Source organism: Python bivittatus, unplaced genomic scaffold, assembly GCF_059951505.1.
Source record: "Python bivittatus isolate LINGU-HERP-01145 unplaced genomic scaffold, Pbiv_v1 ctg000560_np1212, whole genome shotgun sequence".
Lineage (NCBI taxonomy): Eukaryota > Metazoa > Chordata > Lepidosauria > Squamata > Pythonidae > Python > Python bivittatus.
In genome coordinates, this window is record NW_028277083.1 from 1,933,429 (window position 1) to 1,954,949 (window position 21,521).

General features: G+C 46.9%; 1 long non-coding RNA gene across 1 annotated transcript; it reads right to left on the reverse strand.

The window, feature by feature from the left end:
- Positions 1-4,047: 4,047 nt before the first annotated feature.
- LOC112541302 (uncharacterized) lies at positions 4,048-20,538 on the reverse strand. The gene is made up of 6 exons (XR_003085323.2): positions 20,266-20,538; positions 16,532-16,806; positions 14,248-14,438; positions 12,397-12,551; positions 8,679-8,755; positions 4,048-6,204 (listed from the first exon to the last, which is right to left on the reverse strand). It is a non-coding gene; the product is annotated as an uncharacterized LOC112541302 (long non-coding RNA).
- Positions 20,539-21,521: the final 983 nt, after the last annotated feature.

Genomic DNA, 21,521 nt, shown 5'->3' on the forward strand with positions numbered 1-21,521 from the left:
TCTGGCCATTATCAACTATCTCCTGCAGTTCCAGGACTCGGTATAACTCGTTGAACCATTTTTGGTAGCCCCTGGCAACACCACTGAGTTCAGCCCCTGTCTTGCATTTTGAGACCGGAGGCGTGAGAATGGGAGTGAAGGACCTAACTTTGAGTGTGCAAAACTCTGAGGTCAGCCAGGTGTTGTCCCTGAAACAGCCCCTCGTGACCTTAAACTGTGAAAGGGAGGCAGAATATCCTTGTTTCAAGCTCACATCAGGGCCAGCGACATTGGGATGGCTCATCCTGTGGTCAGAATGGGACCTTTTGACCTTGAAACGTTTTGCAGCCTTCTTCTTCAAAACAGGCTCAGGCCTTTTGCAACAGCCTCCCCAAATTCAGAGGGCAAGTGATGATTCCTCCTCATCTGTCTGTCTGACCCTCACCCATTTTGCGTCCCCTCTCCCGGACCTCCGGGGCCTCAAAGCTTCACTCGCTCCCGGCTTTTGGATCTTATAACCCAACCTGAACAGGAGAACCCTCTCGAGGCTTGGCGTGAACTGACCGTTTCCCCAGATCTTAAATCATCATCCTGCTCCTTGTCTCTCTGTGTAGGAAGGAAAAATTGGAGACCAATGTCCCTTTATACAAGCTCTGGGAGATGAATCAGCCCCAAGGGCCATTCTAGAGAAAGTTGGTGTTTTTATCCGTCCTCTCCTCCCCTGAGTCTCCCAGGGCGAGGAATGTGGATGGGAGAGATCGCAGTACATCAGGTCAATCTCTCAGGCCTTCGGAGTTGAGATGACGTCCTTCCTCGCCTGTTTTCGAAGCCCAGAAACAGAGACCCCTGTTCCTCTACGGCTCTGCAACCTTTCCTCCTTGCCAGGAGCAAATGCATCTGGAGAAGGTGGCATGACAACAGACCTAGGAGGAGGTGTGTGTGTGTGTTTTAGCGTCCAATTTATTAGTCGCCCTGTAACAAATTGTTCTTAGGGGGTGAGAACACTTTGTTATCGAGCAAACAGCCGAAAGCAAAGCCAATGAAATCCAAGGGCGTGAGATCAAAGCCGGATCCTAAAACCGGGTGGGGGGGATGGGGGAGGAGGGGAGTCCCATTGGAAACCCGAAGCTCAGAAGAGAGCAGGTAGCAACCGCCGCGGGACCTAAAAAGCCTGGAAGAAGTCCACCGGCTTCAAGACGGGCTCTGAGAAGCTGGAATTCCTAATTATATTCATATCCCGTGATGATAAAACTCGTTTTGCTGGGTATTAAAAAAAAAAAGGCAGTAGGATAGGAGCTAAACCAGCCTGAAGGGCTGTTGGGAGCTTAATACAATGATGCAAACAGGAAACTGGACTGTGTGAAACAAAGACATTTGGGGACTGGCCACACTCGTCCTGCGCCCGGCTCCCTTTCTCTTTGCTCTACACAACGGGCAACATTCCCACCCTGCGACTGCTGGTGAGACGAGAGGAGTTACATTTCTTGGCAGGGAAGGGTTGTGTGAAGATCAATCGCGTAACCTGACCCTGCCACCCTGCAGAGTTTTGCATTCAACCGCGGGCACCGAAAGCCGAGGTGTGCTCCTTTTGCCCTGCTTGCTAAAATCAGTGGGTGGTCAAAGCCCCCATTAGATTTAATTTCCTTTGCATGCAAGTCATTAACATTAAACACAGGTCATGCAATTACCCTCCAGGCACGTCTTTAATAAGTTCCCCCTTATGAAAAGTAACAACGGGGTAGCAACTTTTTAAGGCGCCTGGAGGTCCCACCTCCTACCTGATGCCTTCCTTTTGGGGGGCCCTTGCAGGCCTCTGCTCTTAAATTGTGCACCTCACATCTAAATGGGTGGCTGGTGGCTACCTAAGGCCATTGGAATGGTCAAGATCCATCTGCTAGGGCTCTAGGAATGGTTTGTAGTTTGGTAGTTTGACTCTGGAACCAACTAGACCAGTGTTTTTCAGACTTGGCAATGTTAAGACAAGTGGACTTCCACTCCCAGAATTCCCCAGCCAGCCATGGGGAATTAACATTGCCAAGTTTGAGAAACACTGAACTAGACACTGAAGGGGATAGGAATGTCTGCAAGATTGAAAAAGTCCTGATCCAACTGAAGCTCTGTCTGTTTTTTAGGTCTGACACCCATAAAAAATACCCAGAGCTTCAACTGCATCGCGGATGCCAACTTGGCAATCTTGACCATACTCCATGGTACCCTGGAAGAGGACAAAAGTCCATTTCCCAAGGTGAAATGGTAGACTGGGCATTAGCTGGCATTTTCCTTTAAGCACCCATTTCTTTCAGGGTGGGGCAGTGTTCCTTGGAAACCCAGCTGGAGATGGAGGGGGGTCCTGAACTCTTTTTCTTTCTTGGCGTCTGCGGTGCCAGAAAAGCGGGTGAATTGCATTAAGCGATGCCCCATGGTATGGAAAGCGGAAGCCTCCTTAGGGAACGGAGATAACGATGCTGGACAGGACGTAACCAAAGATATTATGTGGTGAAATTGGAAGCAAGGACGACGCTGGGGATTGGCGTGTGTTACTTGATTAACCAAAAAAAGCACAGGATGAATGAGACGTGGCATATGAAGAGGAGAACAGGATGATCTTTCTCTCTCTCTCTCTCTCATCCTGATCATAGAGTGGGAGCAAGCTATACTTAGGAGAACAAGAGGATTTTTGAAGCTCGCGTGTTCAAGAGCAGAAGTGGCTTTAAGCAGAACTCATGTTCTCTTTCACAATAATCCCTTTCATTATGACGTTAAGAGAAACAAGGCAGGGTGTCTTCTTTATAGGGGTGGCGGGCACGCCAAGCGTCAGTCCATGAGGAGCTTCAGAGGGCAGCAGGATCCAGATTTACAGGGTACAGTTTCCATGTCAAGACCGCCTCGCCAAGCATTTGGGCTGAATTTGGAGGGGTGCCTGATCTACCTTTCTCTGTGCCCCCCCCCCCCCCGCAGTTTTTGCCCTTTTCAGCTCACAGATTACGACACTGTCTTTTGAAAGGACAGGGCAGAATATCGGTCGACCTTGACCTGAAGAGGAGTTCCCGAATCTGAGAACCTAAGGAGTTTGGTCCTTCTGAACCCCACTGGTGGCAAGTCAGGCCCGTGGGCTCTTGTCCTGATTCAAGGAGGGACGTGAGATGGGCGCTACCATGCCATCCCTGGCTTGTGGCATTGGCTTTAATTGGTGCAGAGAGACCTTGAACATGGAGCCCACAGAGTGCAGAGAAATGTGCATGCCGGGAGGAAGCGAGGAGTCATACAGAGCCATGCAGAGAACATTTTGAATCCCATTGAAAACATCCGATTCTTTTTGGTGTGCTCTCATGCGTGCCTCCTGGTGCACAGAAGCGGGGGGAGAGAAGCCTGCCTTGTTCAGTCCTATTAAAGGGCAATTAGTCAATGTTCTCTTTGTGATTGAAGCCTGTGGGGGATTTGCCTTTCTGCCCTTCAGGCTGCTGCCTATGGGATAGGAACTGGGGGCAAGAACTCAGCTTCTCAGGAACCTTGTTTAAGAAGGGAGGGGCACGACTGAAGGTCCCAATCCACCCTGCCACTGTTTTAACGTGTGCTCAGTGTTCTTCGCTCTCTTCAGTCAGCTCTGAGGAGTAGGAAACACGTGGATTTGGGACCGTTGCCACTGGCTCATATTGGATGTTCTGATGTTGGAAAGGAAGACCTGAAGCTGATTGAATGCCAAAGGGTGGAGGATTCCAAATTGGTGTCTGACAGATCCCAGGCTGGCCCAAGAACCCATCCAAATGAGAACACTTTGCAGGACCCAAGCATCGTATCCTTTTCTTCCACCCATCCACCCACCCACCCTCCATCCATCCATCCATCCATCCATCCATCCATCCATCCATCTATCCATAGGGGACAATTCCTTGACTGTATCATAATAGTTGCAAATGCACACACCCAACCATTAATCATTCCAAGAACACATCAAGATTTTTCACTGAAATGGCATTGCACACACACACGTATCTGGCCGAATGAGGCATCGAACTGCCTTCTGTTTCAAAAAAAAAACGCAAGGAGGAAAATTAAGCATTGTATGCTTTCTAAATGACACCAGTGTATTATTACTGTTACACCAACATGGCCAATGTTCACCCTCTCTTTTGTGTTTGGGGTGGGCCTCACACATTCCACCCTCTCCTTATTAAAATGGTGGTGATTTGAACACATGTTCCAAAAGACAGCAACTGTGATGGTCTTATCCAGAAACACCCCCCCAACGTCTGGTGGTCCCTCTGCTTTACTGTCACGTTAGCTTTGGGGAAGTCAAATTAAACTAGTTTGCTTTCGGGGGGGGGCAGAGTCTGTGGGAAGCCTGAGCATTTTCACGCCAAGGATCGGCACAAGTCCCTTGTTTTTCAACCTCTCCAAAGCGGCTGAGTTTGTATAATGTATGGGTTATGCCATCCACCCCACCCTCAGGATATTGGAGCTTGGCATCAACAGGGAACATGCCTTATCTTTCTAAAGGTCAAAAGCTCATGCTCTGAGGCCATGATGCTGATCTGATGGGAATACAAAAGCCTTTCTCGCAAGCCCTCGGGGTATGCAGGACTCCAAGCAGTGATCATGCAGGAAGATATACCTTACTAAAGCAGGGAGAAGACCACGTAGTCACTGGAAAGGTACAGAGAGTACAGGGCCACCAGGGAAAAGAGGCAAAGGAGATAGAACAGGATTCACTTCGTGGAGAGATCGGGTGGCTGCATAAGGCCTTGGAGGACATGATGGGATTAACTCAAAGCTCATCTGCATGTGCAGCTTGTCTTGTATGGATTTGGTAGAGGCAGAGTGTTATGGCCCGGGCCCTTGATATCCTGAGAAGAGAGGCCCAGTCAGCCCTTACAGAGAGCCCAGGGTGAGATCAGTCCATCAAAGGTCAACCAGTAATCCAAGCCTCACAGTGGGGTGCGCGGAGTGTGCCCAGAATCAGCGTGGTGGGGTGAAAGAACACAGTCGAGAAAGATGGTCCTTGCTACCCCAAAGGGTTTGATCATTCTTGCTGCTGTGAAGAGCCAGGGGGCAACCTGGGTCAACCTGGGCTTCCTAGAGGAGAACTTGTGCTGGAAACCTTCCTGCGATTGTGCCCCAAATGACGAAGTGATTCTAAATCCTGATATGGCTTCTCTGGGAAGGTGGTGGGCCCCCCATGATCTTCTCAACTGAGACCAGCCCCACTAGGTAGGTCAGATCAGATTGCAACAATCTGATTCATAGCTATCCTTTGAAGACAGCAATAAGGGGAGTTGAGTGTCTCCTCAGGCAACTCTGGCCTGGGGGTTGCCCATCCTGGTTCTACACTTCTGCAGCTCTCGCTCTCAGAGGCTGAATGGTATTGACTTCTGGAGCAATGCAACCAATTTATCTAAGACCATCTTGTTCCCCAGGAGTTGGACAAGTTGCCAACAACCAGGCCCCAGTAGGAAGATTGCTGCTATATTTTGGGTGCCAAGAATGAAAATGCATCTTCCTCGGGGAGATTCTTATCAGATCGCCATCTGTCCTACACCAGAGAGTTGGAGCTGGGCTCAGCGTTTGCTGAGTGCCCTTAGGTGCTCTTTGGGGAAGCGAAAAGATCTGTGAAGGGTAAGCACACTTCAGAACACCTGCCAGCCTCCTGCTTGCTCCTTTCCCAAAGCTGTGCAAAATTCCCTGTTTCCAGGGCTTGGTGGTGCAGCCTAAAGGTAAGCTAAGGCTGCAGGGAAGAACAAGGGATTGGAAGTCTGCCACGCTGAGTCATGGCGAGTGTGTGACGTCCCCTTGGCACCTGGGCCGCTCTGCATGGACGAAGGCTGCGCTGTGCCGTCAAAGAGGACCGAATGGCGCCTCCAGCAGATTGCCCTGAAAGAGACGCAGGTTTCTGAAACTGGCCCTTGTGAAGGAGGAGATCCTTGTCTTTCCAAAGGTGTAAGTGCTTTGCAGAACATTTCTGCAGTGTCATTTTTCTTCCCCTTCACGCTCAGTTTGATGGATGGAAATGGCTTTCAGTTTTCAAGTCCCAAAGGAGAAGAAAATTCCACCGGGATGGGGTTGAAACACCCAACATCCAAAGCGCTCTTCAAATAATTCTCCCTTCACTTCTATTCTGCCTGAAAGGAAGACATCGTGAGGGTGAGGCTTGTCCAGACCAGCCCCTTCTACCATCTTTTACAGGGATCAAGTCGGCTTGAAAATGGATGGAAGATGTGATAAAGTCCTCTGAAAATGAGGAAGAAAAACAGATCAAACTTTGCAGAACAAACTTCCACACAGGATTAGCCCGAGTCTCCAATTTACATTTCAGATCATTACACAGACAAGGGCTTACGCTTGCCATAATTGCAAAAATATGTTTGGGTGAGGGTTTGGAGCACCCCACATTCAACAGGGGAGCAGATGCTCTGAGAAGGGAAGGTCAAGGTCTTCTGCTGGAAAACTCACATTCCAGGACTAGAAAAGCATCTTGGCTTTTCTAGAGAGCTGCTGAAAGCAGCAGGGGGGAAACCACCCACTTAAGGCCGGTGGCTTTGGCATTCTCGGTATCAGCCCGGCCTCTGCTTGTCTTTGTAAAAACCTTCAGAATCAATACCTGAGTTTATGTTTGAAACCAGAACCCGTATGGAGTTACAAGGGGAAGACACAGGGTGCTAAATGCTTTGAGAGAGTGCAAGAGGCAGGACATGGGTGAGAACTGACCAGCAGTCTCAGGTCAATTTTTTCCCATTGTGGTTGAGCAATGTTTCTGGTTAGGCTCCTGGAGATGGCAGTTTGATGGGTATGTTTTAGCGCACACACACACCCAACTTCTAATTCATATTCCTCCTTTCTTCCATGGGTGTCCTTCAAGCATTGACCCAACTCAGATTCAACAAAGATGCTTCCATCCTGTATCTTCAAATCATTCCTGGGAATTTGGACATGTTTCAAGGAACTGGTGGTCACCACGGATATGTGACCTCATCTTCATCTGCATCTCCTGATCCCTGCTCTGTTTCACAGTGCAAAAACCCTCAGAGGGGTTCAGAACCCAAGAGCATCTTTTGAAAACCATTCTTGAAATCAAATCTTAAGTGGAGAGAGTCAGGAAGATCATCTTTGTCTGCAGCCTCCTGGCCTCGTAATGGAGATTGGGAGCATGACGCTTACTGTAGATGAGGTCAGTGAGGTTGTCTAAGCACGAGACCAGAGTCCTTTTCAGGAATAGGTACTTTGCCCTGAGATACAGTGCGGTGATGCAGAACAGACGGTGTGAAGGGCCAGGAGAATTCCAACCTTGGCCCCAGAATGGCTCAGATGACACTGAGACACGGACTCTGAGATTTGTCCTTGGGTCAACTCAGTGAACCCTTGGACACCATTTTGCTAACAAGGCAAGCATGTGTCTGTCTCCTGCTCAAAGTTACCCCTGATTTTCGAAAAGCCAGTGGTTTGCTTGGAAATTTTTAAAAAATGGGTCAGTTTTTAGCAATTTTAGACAGGCAACAGGGCTCCCAAGGCTGCTAACATCAGCTAAATGTGAAACGCAAGATCTTATTAAAACAGCCAACATTATTTCCCAACTCCTCTGCTCCCCAAGCAGGTTCTTCAAACAGCCTTTGCCCGTAATGAGAGTAGGAATTTATTCTCAGCTTGGGGAATAGCCAAAACTGTTCGTATAATTCAATCTGCGCTCATATCATATAATTTAATCTACAAAGGAAAACTAGGACAGACATGCCTGTCGGAAAATCTCTCAAGATACCAATCGCTGGACTTTTGTATTGCAATAGCAGAAGGAAAATTGATCAAGAAGTTATCTTGGCCATAAATAGATTATGATTTCCTCTACAAATATAAATATTAATGACAGAAGTCGCTATGCTAACTCACTTGTCCCAAATTCATCATTTTTCCATTTCATACCTCTTTGGTCCCACCAACATATATATTCTTTCTCTCTGTTCCAATCTTTGTAAATATCTGCTGGCTGCAGTTGTTCTATTGACCATTCCTAAATCTAAGAAGGCCACAATAAATAAAAGGAAACGGCTCTCACAACTTTTTATTGACTTCTGGAAGAAGGCATTGCCAAGAGGGTGTTTGGTGAACTTTAAAACAGAATCCACTTCTTCTCCCAAGTTTACGCGTGGAGTTAGTCATCGGTGGTATCTGCAAGCTAGACCTAGCTCAAATATTGATCTCGTGATCTTTAAACCGACTTGGTGGCTTCTTTCATATCGGAAATGCAGCTCAAGCTGCATATTTTGAGGGGTGAAAAGGTCTTTTTTTTCCAGAACAAGCTTAATTGTTCTATACGTTTCACATGCCAGAATGTTTTTTTTTTTCTTTTTGGAAAAGTCACCAAATCTCAAAGACCAGCAAAGTCATGGCCGTATCAGTCTAGCAGCGGAAATGCACACAAATATTTGCAAACAAGAAAGTTCCCTGGCCTTATTTTAGTCAACAACTTCTTGAGTCAAGACTGGCTTTGCCCAATTCCAGTAATTACCATTTGCTTTGCAATCTCTCATACAGGACCGATCAAAATATTTCTGTATTTACAAGGCCAGCCAAGTTGATAACAAAGACTTGGGCCAACGCCACGTGAACGAACTCCGCGAGGCGGGAGGAAGTAAGAAGGTGATGAAATGCTTTTTATAGAGGAGTGTTTTGAAAGCCACGAGAAGGTGTATTGATTTAAAAATAATCCTCACCTTCCTCCAGCGTTCAGGTCTCTTGCTGTGTGACTGTCGATGGCAATCCAAGAATGGACAGATTTGTTAGCACAGGACTGATAAGGAAAAAAAAGAGAGAGAGAGAAATTAGGCCCTCATTGGAAGAGGGTGTTAAAAGCACAGAAGACTCATGAAACAGAGCCTCCTTAATTGTCCTGACTCAAGTCACGCTTTGGAAGATTAATGCTAGCTCCAGCAATGTTTGGGGCAGAAATTCAGGTGGGGCCCAGGAACGCTTGCACGTGGATGGCTGGGACACGTGAAATAATTTGGCCTGCGCAGATTTTTGTCCCCTCTAAGGGTGACTATACTGGTAGAAGTTTGCTACCCACCATAGAACTGGCTATACCCTACTTCAGTGTTTCTCGACCTCAGCAACTTTAAGTTGGGTGGACGTCAACTCCCAGAATTCCCCAGCCAGCCATGCTGGCTGGGGAATTCTGGGAGTTGACGTCCACCCAACTTAAAGTTGCTGAGATGGAGAAACACTGCTCTACTTTATAGTGGCTCTGCTGTTAAAATCTTGAGGATAATATAATGCATTTTGCTTATTGGGAGGTGGTGCAGAATAACTATGGACACACACAGCCCAACACATGGGAAATAGAAACAATTTTTATTTATTTTTTAATTTATTATTAAATTTATATGCCGCCTATCTTCCCCTTTGATGGAAGAATGGATTTCTCGTGCCGTTTAGCCTTCCATATGTTAACTTCAAACACCTACTCTTGTACTGTTTGTCACCAAGTAGATAATGTGTACTTTACATGAAGGTGGTTTGGTTTTTTTGCTTTATTTCCTTGATAAGTTTAATTTGAAAGTTCAACGCGGGCACCCCGGCCGTTCACGGCAGTCATTATTCTCAAGGAAGGAAGGAAGGAAGGAGGGTGAGAAAACCTTTATCAGCATCGTTTCTGATAGAAGCAGTAGAGAAGCAAGCCATAAAAGTTTAGCCGAAGGCGGTGAGTTATGCATTAAGGAGTGAAAAAAACTCCATTGCTCGTTTTCTGATAATAGAACACAAATATTTGGGCCCGTGTGACGGTATTTTGGAAGGTGTGGGATATCCAAATCAAAGGAAAACATGAAAATGTACTTGTGGTGGTGGTGTATTATAAAAACCCAAACATAAGGGATCGCTGGCCAGATCAGCATAGGAACTGATGGATCCAGCAAGAACATTCCGCTTAGGGACCCCTTTGGAAATTCAAAAACTCCAGAAAAACCCACCATGATATGCCTAGAAAATGAGTGTGTCACGATGAACAATGTGCTAGTGTTCTACGCTTGTAACAGCATCACTGTCATTAGGCCAGATAGCATTTTGTTCCTGGCCCCAAAGCTACACGGTCAGTTGAGTTCTGCCACTGGATCCCGCTGTAAAAGGGGCCCTTGCCTCTTTGCACGGCGCATTAAGCATCAGCTCTTGTCTTGTTGTCTCAGGCAGCTGTTTGAGGGCACTTGAAAGCCTTTGAAGGCCAATGAAGTTTGTGGAGCTAAAGATCCTTGAGAACAGAAAGAGGGCGGGGTGGGGGTGGGGGTTGGTCTGGTCTAGCAAAGGCTGGACTGGGCTGGGGAATTGGTCTTTCTGGGCAAAGGACTATCTGTGGAGGAGTGTTTTGTCGGTGGTTATCTGGCTGAGAAGATGTTTTGGCTGGCATGCTCTGTTGTTGTTTTCAGGCAGACTGAGAAGCTGATAGCCAGGGATAACCCATTATTTGCAGGTCGGAGCGACTCTGGGGAAGTTTGTGGCTTGTTGCAACATCAGTCCAGGGTTGGCCAGACGTGATTTTGTAACAAGGAAGGTGGGAAATTGTGACGGGCAATGCTGGGTTGAGTTTGGGAAGGGAGCTTCCCAAACTCCCAAATCTCCCTTCCATGATCTTCGGCATCAAGAGAATCACAAGCTGTTCCTGCAACATGGTTGGTTCAATTCGTTGTTCTCTTCATTCATGAACTCACACCAGAAGTACACCCTCTCTGATGACTTAGCCACACAGACCAAAGATATTTCAAACTTCTTCCCATTCCCCCAATGCCAGAGAAGGACAAAAAAATCCACAGTGGTCCAGTTTGGACAATCCCACCAACCTCCATCTTCTCTGTCTCCTTTTCAGTCCCCCTCCCATGTAGCCATGGGGAAAAAAATTAAGATGGTGACAGAGGTAGACTGCTGAAGAGCATTTTGTCTCCTTCTCCAAAAAAGGGTAAGGACTTCTTCAGGTTAGACTCCACTCCTGATGACTTCAAGGATGTGTCCATGTAGCTTTCTCAGCAACAGTTACAGAAGTAGTTAGTCATTGTTTTCTTCTGGAATCTTCTTTGTTTTACTTCCCAGTCTGGCCTGGTGGTTTCCCATCCAAAGAGTAACCAGACTTGAGTCTGCTTTACTTTTAACCCCCAGGAAAACCCAGTCTCCAGGTCCCCTCAACAACTTGCTGACAAATTGAAATTTGTAATATGGTGAGTGCAGAGGCTCCCCTTCCTTCCTTCCTTCCTTCCTTCCTTCCTTCCTTCCTTCCTTCCTTCCTTCCTTCCTTCCTTCCTTCCTTCCTTCCTTCCTTCCTTCATCCCCTCCCTCCCTCCCTTCCTTCCAATTTTAAAGATCTGAAATGCGGGAAATGACAGCTTCATTTTTTTTCTCTAGACATTTCAGCATGATTGCTCTTCCTACTGCTTTTCTATCTGCTTAGTTAATGACACGCATTTTTTAAAAATCCTGTCCTCCTCCTTATCACTGCATTTTGCAATCCTAGAAAGAGACCAAACATCGATTATCAACGAAGCAGCACTTTAGAGATTGCAGAACTTAAAGTAGAAGAGAAAGTACAGAACATGTAGTTAGCAGCAGTATGTTTTAGAAATAGCAGATTAAATGTTTTTATAGGATAATTAAGGCGTGTAAATTTGCTTAGGGCTTACGGGGAACTATTGGCATTGTTCGCTCTAACCTTTGGCACACGCAATCTTAGTGTGTTGCCTGGCCTCGCAATATTGGACAAAGATAAAGGTGTGTACTGCACTTTTATGAATGTTTTTGATCCCATTCTTCCTTCTTGAGGCATCACACATTCTAAGCAGGTCACAGAACAGACCGTTTTCCGGACAGGTAAACCTTTACACGTGCTGACCCTGAGGCTGGTTCAGCCTGACCCAAAATGTTGGTTTTCCTTGAGAAATGCCAACAAGGAAAAAAAATGCTCCCATGATCAACTTCTTTTAATTTGAGACCCACTTGTGTGTCTCCCTCCCTCCCTCCCTCCCTCCCTCCCTCCCTCCTTCCTTCCTTCCTTTCTTTCTTTCTTTCTTTCTTTCTTTCTTTCTTTCTTTCTTTCTTTCTTTCTTTCTTTCTTTCTTTCTTTCTTTCTTTCTTTCTTTCTTCCTTCTCCTCCCTCCCTACCTCCCTCTTTCTTTTAAAAGGGATTGAGAATTAAACTCTCCCTGTTCCTGGACAGATCTCAGGCTAGGTCATGCTACTATGATCTGATGCTGAAGAAAATAAAAAAAAGAAATCCGGTCAGTCTGATACACACTATTGTCCTATCATTTAGCCTTGAAGACTGCAGTTCTATGCAACTTTCAAGGAAGGGAGGGAGGGAGGGAGGGAGGGAGGGAGGGAGGAAGGAAGGAAGGAAGGAAGGAAGGAAGGAAGGAAGGAAGGAAGGAAGGAAGGAAGGAAGGAAGGTCAACAGACCACCATGAGATGCAATTCTCCTTCAGCAGCTGTTGGTTGCCTCTTCAGCTTTCATTATGAGGACTGCACACTTTTCAGCCATGGCAGATGGTATCAGAACAGGCTCACATAACGTATCCCACCTATGGTTAGCCTTCTCACGTTGCTGGCTGGGGCTGTGGAAAAAAATAGCGTTACGCATCAGAAGAGCATCAGGCTGGGGAAGACCGAACTGCCTTAATGGGTGCTGGCTGTCCTCCTCCATGTTTTTCCCTATCAAATTGACCCTGATTTGCTTTCATTGGAAAGGCTGTTCTCAATGCACAGAGCTGCCTTTCCGGCACCCAATTATTAATAGTCCCACTCTATTTGGGATTCAGTTTGGCCCTGAAAAGAAAAGATTGAGGGGAAATAAAAGAGCATTCTTCAAGGCCCTGAAAGGACGTCACTCAGAAAGTCAACGTTTCTTCTCAGTGGCTCCCGTTGGACATTAGAAATAACTTCATAACATTAGGAGCAGTCTGACAGCGGAGCTGAAAGAGGTGGTGGGATGTCCTTCACTGAATGTGGTCCAGCAGAGGCTGGACAGCTGGGAAGACTTTTCACTTGGATTTCTAAACTGAGCAGAGGGTTGGACTAGTTGACCTCAGCAACACCTTCTAACTGAGTCTAAGATCCCTCGGTCATCCCTGAGAGCAGGACATAGAATAATGGGTTTCAGATAAGGCAAATGTGACTGAAGGTTAGAAAAGTAGACTTCTTGACAGTAGGAACAGTTGGACAGTGCAGCCAATAACAGAGAGCTGAGAGGCTCCATTGCATTGGATATGTTCAAGCAGGACATCGTGGAAACCTTCACCTGAATTTCTGAGGAGGAGGTTGGAGTAGCCGGCCTTGATTGACCCTTTCAACTCTAGGACTCCATATCATTTTTCTTTTCTCACCTAAAGTTACTCAAGGAGGTGTAAGGTTGCGTTCAAGATGGCGTGGCTTTCTCCCTCCATCTGAGGGAGTTGTTCTTTGGGGACTTCCAAAGTGTCCAGTTAAAGGCCAATCTTTTTCTTCTCCTGTTCAGTGACGATAATGGTGCACCAGGGTGTTATTTCACACTTTTACCCTGCACCCTAGTTCAGTGCTGACCCTCCATCCCATTTAGAGGCTCTCCGTTGGCACAGGCGCATTTCCTTGGATGGGCCAAGCTAACATCCCACGTCCCCTTCAGCAACCGATGCTAAAGACCAAGATGGTTTTTACTCTTATTTCCTGAGGCTTGCTTTCTGCCTTGTTGGACTGAACAGGGCAAAGCGGGGAGACTTTAAATGGGAGGAGAAGCCCACTTAGAAAGTGCACTTGGGGTCTCTGCAAGACAGCGGGTGACGATGTGTGGAAGTCGGTTGGTTTTTCTGCACGGTCTGTGTGCCTGTACCGTGTGTACAGAAAAAGGTTGCCCCTTATCCTTCTTCTGTGATGGATGGGTTTCACAATAAGTAAGTTAAACCCAGTAAACATCCCTGTTTATGTGGGCAAAAAACAACATTTAAGAATCCTTCTCTCGTGACCCTTTGAGCGGAGACGGCGAAACGAGAGCGCCCAAACACTGCTCCAAATTTCCTTCAGGAAATAATAGCAATTATTTATCCCAAATCTTCCCATACAAAGCCCTCCTGCTATCTCAACCTCTTCTTTGTCCAGCCGCCTTTATATAGGACAATACAATCGCCTCAACCCTGTTCTAAGGCGAGTGTGTGTGTGTGGCTATGCCCAAACACCATTAATGGGGGGGGAAGGAAAAAAAAAACAGTTGTTGAACGAAGCTGTCAGGGTTAGATCTTTTCAAAAACAATCCAAGAATAAAAAGTGTTTTCCCAATACCTTTTCAAGAAGGGAGAGCTCACGTTAGCAAACTTTATTCTGAAGATGTCGGAGAGGAAGGGCCTGTGACCCGGTCTGCACAAGCAGCAGAACCACACAGAACAATCCTCCGGGGATGATCCAGTGGACTAGAATCTTTCTTCATGTATTTCTTCTAGCTTTACCAGAATGGCTGGCAATCTCCTTCCTTCCTAGATGGGATAGGATGCCAAAAAAAAGCAGGTTTCTGCTATGCGTAGCCTATTTGCAATGTCCATAATCTTGCACCCATTTGAGCTAGATGGGAAGTCTCCCCTGGGAATTTTCTGGGCCTTAAACCGGTGGGTTAATTTCCTGCTCCGAGCAGATCAGGTTCTGCCCTATCTCCATGCCAAGCGAGGAAGGAGAGCATCGAGTTTCCCTCTTAATCACTGGGAGAACCAGGACAGATGAATTTTTCATGACAGACTCGGGTCATATATTATACGAGAGGAAGAACTTTAGTAAGACGGTTTGATATGTAACTAAATCATCTGAACCAGTTATGAGGGACTTTGGCCTTTTTATCACCCTGAGAATTTACACTCTCTTGCTGTTTATTGATTGGATTGATATCTCCCCTTTCAAGGTGGCGGGCATCGTGCTCCTATTTTTTCCCACAACAGCCTTGTGAGGTAGGCTGGGCTGAAGGAGAGAGAGAAGAATTGGCTCAAAGTCACCCAGGGAACTTCAGGAGCTGAGCAGAGACCAGAACCTCAGCCTCTACGCTCCCCGCTCAGCACCATATTGGTGGTTCAGCACCGGACCATCAACATTACCTTGGTTCTTGCTGTGGTCCCGTCTTGCCTTAGTTCAGATCTGCCTTAGTTGCAACGTTGGACCCTAGAAGAGGCCTCCCACACACTGCTTTTTTGCAGCGTTGTGCGGCCCCTGCCCACGTCAGCTCACATAATCCATCATTAGCATGACTTGATTATTTGAATGGCCCTGCCGCTCTTTCAAAACTGCCCTTTCCTGGAACTGCTCGCTTTCTCTCTGCCTCCACATCTGTAAAACCCTGTTTCGGTTTCGTTTTAAAAATCAGATAACTCCAGGTGAAATGGGGGTGCTCCAAACCCAGCAGGCTGAGTGGCAGGCAACTTTTCCCCAACTTCGATTTTGATCTGCCCGGCCCCCCTCTTGGAAACTCAGCTTTTTGCTCCGTTCCCTGCAACCGCACATTTTATCTCTCTGCCACTGAGAAAGTCCCGTTGGAAGCATGATAAAACATATATCTGATGGATAGACCTGTCAGATAAATCTGTGGCCGATCCCCTTCTCAAGTGATGGACTATCCAGATGGGAGGTTTTGTACTTCACACAAGTGGAACGACAGCCTTGTGAAAATATTGGCTTAATGGATCAGCTGTCCCAGGCAACTTGATCGATAACCCCAATCTAACTGTCAGGACACGGTGTTAACATTCTCAGCTTATCAGGTTCAATACTTGTTTCCCCAAAGCAATAGGACCTGTGGAGATTGCGGCCGATGTATCATCGATGGGGTCTCTAACCCGAGGGAGATGCAGAACACGTGGGATGCCAAAAAGCTGCCGGTGGGCTTAAGCTGGAGGATCTGTATTAGCTTTCTCTGTTTTGAAGCTTCCTTACTCTTAATACAAGCTGGAATTGCTTGGCCTGGAGAAAACCCAGGGGAGACATGATTGCTGTCTTGAACTAAAAAGCAACCTTGTTCTCTCCTGGTCCAGAGGCCAAGGTGAGAGGCAACAAAGCTTGGCAGAAGGGCGGATTTCAGCCCATCATTAGGATAAGCTTCCTGATGGGAAGAGCTGCTCGGCCGCTTGAGGAGAGAGCAAGCTCTTGGTTGGTAAGGGATGTCTTTAGGCAGAGGGTGGAGAAATATCTCCCAGGGTTGCAAGATTCCTACCTAGAGAAGAAATTGGACTGGTTCGCCTCCAGGCTTCCATCCAATTCAGTGACTGGGATGTCAGCATTCAGAACCAGCAAAAGGGTGCCCCAGGGAAGATGCTCATGAACGATTTTCCGTGGCCACCCAAATGAGGACTAGAAATAACGGGTTTTAACGTAAATTACAGCTGCTTGGATTTCACGTAAATATAATGAAAAACTTCCTGATGGTAAGATCTGTCCAACAGCGGGACAATCTTTGCAGAGAGTTTCCTACTTCTCTTACCTGGCAGGTGATTCCCCTCCCACAATTGTGCATTTTCAAGCATGCTTCAGATTGCTTGCACCTTTCCTCTACTTTGAAATGCTTCAGTTTCTCTTTGGACTGTAAAAATACCTGCTGTAGGAGTTGGCGTTCGTGCAAAGAATGGCCACAAGGCACGACCGTTCTCTGCAGCACAGTCCTCATTGGATGCCTGTTGCAAGCTCTCAAACCTTGAGAACTTGGACTCGACCCGTCCAGCGCTCAGTGCAAGTGCAGGAAGCAGTGAACCCGGAGGACTGTTCTCTGGTCTCAGCTTTGCAGAGGAAGAGCTGCAGAAGTGTGTCAGTCTTCCTGCAGAAACCAGCGTCGCCGCCTTCCCCGGACAAAAACGGCTCAGATCCTGGTCCCTGCAAAAATGGATGGTATTGATGATGAACGCACAGAAGACTCAGACGTTGATTTCGGAGGCTTCCCCAACTTGGAGCCTTCAAGATTTGACCCAGACATCTTCAAAGGGGAATCTGGATGTCAGTTAAGCCAGCCTTCTCAACCCGGATCGCGGCTGATGCTGCTTCAGTTCCCCTCGTCCTTAGGCAGCAGGACCCATAATTCACAAACAACACCAGGGTTGAGAAGGTTGGTGGGGCTTCAATTACATGGTGGTGGCTGCCACCCTGACCTCCTCATGCAGGGTTCCTCAACCTCAGCGACTTTAAGATGGGTGGACTTCAACTCCCAGAATTCCCCAGCCAGCCCGGCTGGCTGGGGAATTCTGGGAGTTGAAGTCCACCCATCTTAAAGTCGCTGAGGTTGAGGAACCCTGTCCTTGTGGATACCTATGTCCCTCCTGCTTTCCAGGTTCCATGCTGGCTGGGGAATTCTGGGAGTTGTAGTCCACCCATCTTAAAGTGGCCAAAAACCACCGAACTTTCCAATCAGCCTCTCAGCTCAACGAGGAAGTTCTCTAGAAATTTAGAAAGCAGAATTTTCACCAGATGCAAATGTCTAGTCACCCCCTCTAAAAGCTCCTCTTGATTTCTACCCATCGGATTGTGCTTAGAAGCTGCCAAGCTTTTTAAGTTCTTAAAAATGACTTTTGTGGTCCGCGGGCAACCAAATCAAGGTGAACCCCCCACCCCCCAGCTTTCCAGATTTCAGGGTGTTGCTTTTTCTTCTGTGCCTTCCCCAGGACTTTTGAGAAAAGAAAGTTTTTCTCTTTGGCCAGAGAAGCTGTGGAAGGCTGCTTTGATCAATGCCAATGGGGGCAATTCAGAAACGGGGGCAAGAAATATACATGTTTTCCTTCCTGCTCAGCCGCTTCCAGCCCACGCAAGCATAACTAGGTCAGAAGTTTTTCTGTGGCCCGTCTCTGTTCATAAGCGCGGGTCAAAGCAGAGAAAAATATAACAGCACTTGATGTCTGTGGAAGTCAATAGGGTGGTTTTTTACCAATTCTTCGTTTCCAGAACAATCTGGCACTTATTTTTAAATGAGTTGTGGTGTGCGTCGGGCATTGGCTGAGCTATTTCTGGCTGTTGTTCCTTCTGATTTCAGTTTCTGTATGTGTGGCCCAGAGACAACATCAGCTATGTCGGTGTTTCTCAACCTTAGCAACTTTAAGATGGGTGGACTGCAATTCCCAGAATTCCCCAGCCAGCCATGCTGGCTGGGGAATCTGGGAATTGAAGTCCACCCATCTTAAAGTTGCTAAGGTTGAGAAACGCCGAGCTATATTATTTGTCTAAATATATGCATCCTCTCTAGCCTTTTCAGACAAGGAGCAGAAAAGCAAGGCACCAGGAGATTCCACTGTTCAAACTGTTCAAAAGCCACCCAACATTTCTGCTTCTTTGCTAAAATCTTTTTCGGAGACTTAATTCCCCTGCTTGCCAGAAGGCTGCCCACGGGTGTATTTATGATGAAAAAGATCAGTCGTTCTTTGTCAAATAGCCAAAATTCTCTCTGCGGATTGCAAAACCAGTAGAAGCCATAAAACCATAAAACAGTAAATATCTGGATCGGTAGGACGGGAGGGTATTATAACAATGCAGACGAGCCACGTCCTGGTACAATGCAAACAGCTGAAATCAACCGCATGTCGTTCGAAACGACAGTAGAAGAATGCCTGAAGAAAAAATATATTTTTGCCCAAAGCTGGAAAGATAAAGCAGGTCCCAGAGGTGCATAAATCACTTGAGTTTAAAACAAAAAGGAAAAAAAGATCAGGAATTTTAAGTGATCTTTTCTTTAAGTTTCGTTCCCCACCTTTTAATAAGATTTGTTAGTTGGAAAAGGGGGTAACCAGACTCCTGATCGGGATGCCCATGTGAATTTAAAAAGCTGCTTTGCCAACTGCAAACAGGGCATGGGGGGGTGAGCAAGGGGCAAAAACCATCATGGGTTCATGACAGCCATGTTGACTTTTTTGACCCTGCCCCACTGGCTGCCTCTGCCTGGAAGCTTCAGAGTACTATTCATTTAATTTTTTTTTCCCAAAAAGAGGAAACTTATGGACTTTAATTAACACTCCCTGCTTCAGCGGGTATGCGATACCACCTGGTATTATTTGGAAAAGGGGTTTGAGTGATGAGGAATAATTTGGGGAATGGGGTGCGTGTGGATGCTCACAAACGGCTTTGCACACAGGGTGGCTTTGAACAGCCCCGGACTTGCCGAAATCCGAAAAATGAAGCATGGGAGGTTGGAAAAGGCACCTGCCCGATTTCTCGAGGTGTCGCGCGACTCTTCTAAGGAGGTCAGCTGAGCCCTGCATGACAGCTTTTGCCCTAAAGTGTAGCTTGCACCAAAGTCTGGCACCAATGGCCCCCCGGTGTAATCGGTCCTTGTGACCACTGACGTAGGGAGGGTGCAAGGAGTTGCGGGTGGAGCGTACGGCTTCCCTCTTGCAAGGGTGACCTGCCCGCCCTGAGTTGCCCGGGGCCAGGACATTGGGAAGGGAAATAGAATGATGAAACAACCGCTCTGAAGAAAATAACAGTACTGTTAGGTTAAAAAAAAAGGGGGAATCAATCGGGTGTCATTATTCCCTTGCGTGGTGTTTCTCAACCTTGGCCACTTTAAGACACGTGGACTTCAACTCTCTCTCTCTGTAGATATTGTAGGAGGAGAGCTGGGTTAATCTACAGAAGCCAAACATTAAGAATCTGGCTTCTGGCTTCTTTTTCCAGCACATTTTATGCAAAGGCAGAAGCTTTCAGGAGCTGCAACGGAGAAACACAAATGCTTTGAGTAAAATGTGTTAGTTGGAAAAGGTTCTGCCTGCCCCCTCCTGATTTTTTTCTTTCTTTCTTTCTTTCCCTCTTTCCCGGCCCCAGCATCACCTTCCTCACCTGCTTCAGTTTTAAAACCTCTGTTAGCGACCCTCCGTCATCAAGGGGGTTTGCTCAATCTCTGGCCAGGATAGGTGGCTGTGCAGCTCTTTTGGAGAGAGTCTCCCCACATTACCTCTGACCATAGACAGGCAGTCAGTTATGGAGGTGGGATGGAGTAAGGGGTTGATCCTCCTTCCATCGATGTTTGCACAAGGCTTTGAGATGAAAAACAGGACTTCAGAAAATGGTTTCACGTTTCTGCTAGCTTGGAATTGGACCTCCCTGGGATTTGGTCCTCCCCATCCCCGGGAAAGAAAAAGGAGATAAAATCTTGGCTTAGATTGCTCTCTGGTGGCAGATGTCAAGATTTAGCACATTGTGCATGTTCAGAACTGACTCCACTGGCAGCCTCGAGCTGACTTTGGTTGATCTTGGGAACTTAGGTCTGGTTAGATAGGGGGATACCTGCAGACTCCAGAACCAGGGGTAGATTGGGGAGAAAATATAACCTGGAAATAAAAGGAAACAGCAAACCTCTCCAGCGTGGTTGTAGAGAACGTGTCCATGAAGTCATCAGGAGAGGACCTTGACCCAGACAAGGCTTAGTTTGGTCTCGAACCCTTTCCCTCTTCTCGATAGGACTCTGAAGGAGAAGAATTCCCCGTGACCCAGTCGATGAGTGGAGACCACACAATCTAAGAGAATGCATTTAGCTCGGCCGTCTCGCCAGACGCTCCAGTGGATGAGCAGGGACAGGTCGGGGAAGCGCATTCTAGCCTGTGGATGCCACGATCCAGCTGTTTTAAGATGCCACCAGACTTTGCTTCCATGGAAAGCGTGGTCGCCTTGAATACAGTCAGAATGGGTGCGGCTATATTTATGAAGAGTTACCTGCCGTAAACCGTGGCACTGCTCTTGAATGGACCGGGCTCTTCCAGGGATTGTGTGATATGGTTTTTAATTGTTTTAATTATGTTTCGTAATGTTTGCGTGGCTATTTTATTGTGGGGGGGGAGCTGGTATTGTCTATGTTTAATTGTAAAGCCGCGCAGAGTCACAGATGGGAGACGGGCAGCGAGATAAATGGAATAAATAAATAGAAATTAATCAATGAAAGCTCAAACTCTCTTGGCTTTGCTTTCCAAAAGAAAAGCAAATATGCTCAGGGGAACCCTTCTTACACCCCCCTCCCCATTTTGTATGCTTCTGCAGACCTCTCAGAGTCACATGGCATATACATCATCATCATCATCATCATCATCATCCTGTTTTCCTGTACAAAACTCCTGTGTTTTCTTTTCCATTCCACCAGCTCTTCTGATCCCCCCCCCAATTACAACTACTTTCTTGCTTTTAACAAGAGCCGTTGTGGGAGCTGAATGGGTCTGCGGAAAATACCAACCCTAATTTGGCAACATACTGATTTTTTTTTTAAACCCGCTCCTTTGGACAGCCCTTGGTAAAGATGCCTAAAGAATACCTTTCCAGCGGGAAGCCAGGAAAAAGAATTATTCAGACAAAACACTTGTCTTTGCTGACGATTACGCATGTACGTGTGTGTGTAAATCTTCCCCGACTCCTTTTCCAACTTTAATGGTAAATCAGTAACTACAAAGTGCATTTGGTTCTCAGAAGGCCTTGGAGGATTCCTCTCTCCTCTGAGGATTCTTTCCCGAAATATTTTTAAAAATTCTCTGGCAAATCTTGAGGTTTCCTCCACATCTGCTGGTGCTCGTGTGGTGCCATGTTCATTACGTGCGTAAGTGAAGGTGCTGGGAGCTACTTTGCAA